A 3996-nucleotide genomic window follows, 5' to 3' on the forward strand; every position below is an offset into this window, starting at 1 on the left:
TGGGTATTTTGTAACAGGTTATTTGGACACATCGAAGGAAGGGCTTACTTTGTATCCCTGGATTCACGTGTGCAGGGCAGAGCCGTTCTGGTCTGTGTCACGTCCTCTGTCTGATCCATATTTTGTGTCCTTCTTCTCTTAATTGTGTCACATGGTGTGTGTCGTCACTGGTGCGGGGTGTCTCACTTGGGGTCAGCCTGGAACTGCTCTGCCCTGCTCCGTGGATCAGTGGGTAGATAGAATATTGCTCAGAGTCTCCCATCAACATGTCAGTTACCTCAGGCAGTGGAGCCGATGGCTGTACGGTCCTGCCGGATGGAGCGGGTGTACATAACTGGTGTGCCATCATTATAGCCGAGTGTTGTGGAGCTGATGGTACTTGGAGGGCAGGGCCTCGCAGCTGGGTTGTCATTTGTATTCTTGTAGACTGCGGTCAGAGTTCTCACTCGCTCTGTGGAAATGAGTTAAGTGGTTAAGATCTCAGTGACCATGTGGGTGACCTAACTAACCCTTTGTTTTTTGTTTTTTTGTTGTTTTTTTTCAGATAAGTGGACACAGTGTACCCCAGACCAAGACCAGTTGAAGCAGCCTGGGAAGAAGGTTGTATTAGGGGTTGGATGAAGGATGTCAGTTTTAACCACAGGAGTCCTTTATCTTGTGCCTTTTTGTTTTTTATTTTCCAGATGGGCCCAGTCGGTCTCGAGGGGTAGCGGCTCAGCAGGGAGATGAGCGAGGTGAGGAGCTCCCACAGGAAAGCCATCCTTTCAGGCAGTATCTCAGTCTGTACATTTGCCTTGGGCTTTTTTACTTTGCAGTAGAATGTGTGCAGCCTCAGAGGGCCGGAGCCACCTGCCAATTAGGTTTGATGGTCTTCAGGTGTCCTTGTGAGTCATCTCCTAGTACTACAAGTGTCATCAATTAAGGCTGGACCTCTTCCAGTTGCAGGTGCCATCCGTCCTGCCTTTGGCAAAGGAGGAGCATTGAGGTTGAGTCTGGGAGGTAGTGAGGAGGTGCTGGGGTCTCCCTTACTTTCAGGAACACCCCGTAACTTTTTTTCGCACTCCCCCAGGTACTCACACGGTGACGGCAGCAGCCTCCGACTGGGGTCGGAGCCAGTGGCCCGAGAACCTCTCAGCTCAGGGGAGGGTGAGTAGCCAATTGCGGGGTTATCTCCCAGGTGCTGCCCAACTCTCGTGTCAGTTTCTGTTTTCTTTCTCGCAGCCGACCGAGTCAGGGATCACAGGACCCTGTGAGCCAGCCGGGCGTCCTTCCTTGGCGTCGAAGATGGATTCACATCCCCAGCTGTGGGAAAGATAAGTGGAGGACTAGCACCTGGAGAGGGGATGAGAGCTGGGTCTAATGTTATGGTTAGGAGGGAGGGATTTTCAAATGAGTAGAGGGGAAAGGGTCTGCCCCAACAGGCCCTTGGCACACATAGGAGGAGCAGTTTACTTTTCATCATGGGGTAGGGTGTGCAGGGCAGAGCCGTTCAGGTCTGTGTCGTGTCCTTTGTCCACTCTGTGTCTCTTGTCTTACAATTCACAGTCACCGTGTCTTTGCTTTCTGCCCTCAAAAGTCTTATCAGACGTGTCAAGGCATCATTCCTAGGGTCTTGAACCTTTGCACTGCTCAGCCCAGTGCCCATATCATCCGTTCTTTGGCTCACTAGCTTGGACGTGCATCGGAATCGCATCTGAGAAGTGTCAGGTCAGGTGTCTTTTACAGCCTCCTTACAGGTTGTATCGGTGGCTGTGCCGTGCAGTCATCCCTTGTAACCGCCCGGGACTTGTGAGAATCTAAGAAGATTCTGAACAGAGCATTGTCTTCCATCCATCTTAGCAATTTTGTAGGCAGTTCTTGTCCCAGGCCATTCTGTTAGAGTGTCTTTTCAGGCTCCTCAGAGCCTCCTGCGTTCAATCTCGCCGTATCCTCCGTCTTCTCGTGCGGCAGCACGTCCGTTTTGGCGTCGTTCCTTTCTCAGAGTTCTCTCTCCTGGTTGCACCACAGCACTCGTCTGGAAATGTGTCCTTGGAGTTTGTGTTCAGCCTGGAACTGCTCTGCCCTGCAGTGTAGACTTGGGGGTAGGTGGAGTAGAAAGGAGACTTTCCAGTTACCCTGTGGATAGGCTCAGCCACTCAGGGCAGCAGTTCTCCGGTCCTCCCGGAGGCAGCCCCTGCCTGCAGTGTGTGTGCAGTGACAAGGGCAGGCTTTTCCAGAGCCGATGGGAGCGGTAAGGCAGGGCCTTAAAGTTAGGTCAGTGTTGGTTTGTGCAGGTTGTCTTTGGACCCCAGAGGGTTTGTCAAAAGAGAAGTGACAATTGTGCAGCAGCTAAGGTCCCCCTGTCTCTAAGGCTGACTTTGCTAACTCATCTCTTTGCAGCGTCAGAGGGACTGGATGTAAAGCACAGATAAACAGAAGACACCATAGGGGACAAAGACACGGCTCAGAGTGACCCTGAAAAGCCCCGGTTTGGCAGGGAGGTCCCTTCCCCCCGGAGTGTGGGGGGACACCTTACAATTAAATGGAGTTTTCTGTTGTCATGTGGTCAGTGGGGCACACTTGGGTGGAGGGGCTGAGGGTCTTTTCTTCCTTAAACAAGAACCCTGACCCAATTCCATCCCCCTGCATCCCAGTCCCTCAAAAGTTCCCATCCCACTGCCTCCCATGTGCCCTCAATCCCTCCTCAGGCAGAGACCCACTGCAACCCAGTGCTCCCAGTCCCATCCCCGGTCTTCCCCAGTGCCCTTCGTCCTTACCAAGTGCCCTCAATCCCAGCCCAGTCTCGTCCGCAGTGCTCCCATTAAAAATAAAATCAAAATGAATTCATAAAATATCTCACTCCCGGTCCCCTCCCAGTGTCACTCCCAGTGCCCTCAGTCCCCTCCCAGTGTCCTTCCAGTTCCCATACTGGTCACACTGGAGTCGGTTCCGTTGCTGATTTGACCCTTTATTGACAACTGGACAATGGGGTCAAAGGTCACTTGTGGGGGTGGGGGTGTCTCAGGAAGTTCCCAGTGATAACTGGGGGGTGTCCCAGGGGCACTGGGGGGGCCCAGGAGTCATTGGAGGGGTCTCGGGTGGTTCCAGGGCACACTGCGGGCGGTCTCTTGGGGGGGTCCAAGGGGTCACTGGGGGGGGGGATCTTTGAGGGGGAGGGTAGTGGAGGCTCCTGGGAAGGTCTCAAGCAGGAAGGGGGGAGGGGATCCCAGGGGCTATTTGGGGTCCCTCAGTGATGGGGGGTGGCCTCCCCCCCCCCCCGGGGTTGATCTGTCACCTCTGACCCTCCACTGCCCACCCCGGATCTCTGACACCCCCCTCCCTCCCCTCCCCCAGACCACCCAAGACCCTCTGGGACCCCCCAGTTCCCCCTCAGCCCCCTGAGTAACCCCTGGCGTCTCCACCAATCAGAGGCCGAGGAAGCTGCTTCTGTCCCATGACAAGAAGGGTGGCGTCATTGTGGGGTTTGAGGGAGGTTTTAATGTTGCCAAAAGGTCCCCAAATTGTCCCCAAAGGGTCCCAGGGGGTCGCCTGGGGGTTTTCGGGGGGTCCTTGGGGGGTCCTGGCTCGTCACGGTCCTGGGGGCTCAGCAGAGACGGACACACCCACCGTGTCCGGTGCAGGCTGGGGTGGGGACAGAGAGTGACATTGGGGACATTAGTGGAGATTGGGGACATTGGGGTGACTGAGGACATTAGGAGGATTAGGGACACTGGGGACACCGAGGGGACATTGGGGACGGTGGCACCCACCCTGCAGGGAGCTCCAGAAGGAGCCCAGGGTGGCACTGCCGGTGACAGCACAGGGTCCTGCCGGGTTCCGGCGGACGCTGGTGACACTCAGGCACCGCCCCTTGTCTCCAACCGATGTCACCTCCACCACGTGCCAGTCGGGGACACTGCGGGGACACCGGGACACTCAGGGGACAAGGAGGGGACAGGGAGAGGGTGGCATTGGGAGAGACAAGGAGGGGACGAGGGGACAATGGGGTGGCACTGG

The 3996-nt window shown here is 55.7% G+C and overlaps 1 long non-coding RNA gene across 1 annotated transcript; it reads left to right on the top strand.

Annotated features, from left to right (window-relative positions):
* Positions 1–816: 816 nt before the first annotated feature.
* Positions 817–1324, top strand: LOC113941639. The gene is made up of 3 exons (XR_003525722.1): positions 817–884; positions 1070–1146; positions 1222–1324. It is a non-coding gene; the product is annotated as an uncharacterized LOC113941639 (long non-coding RNA).
* The last annotated feature ends 2672 nt before the right edge of the window (positions 1325–3996 follow it).

The sequence above is a fragment of the Corapipo altera genome, unplaced genomic scaffold (genome assembly GCF_003945725.1).
Source record: "Corapipo altera isolate COAL_440 unplaced genomic scaffold, ASM394572v1 61327, whole genome shotgun sequence".
Taxonomy (NCBI): Eukaryota; Metazoa; Chordata; class Aves; order Passeriformes; family Pipridae; genus Corapipo; species Corapipo altera.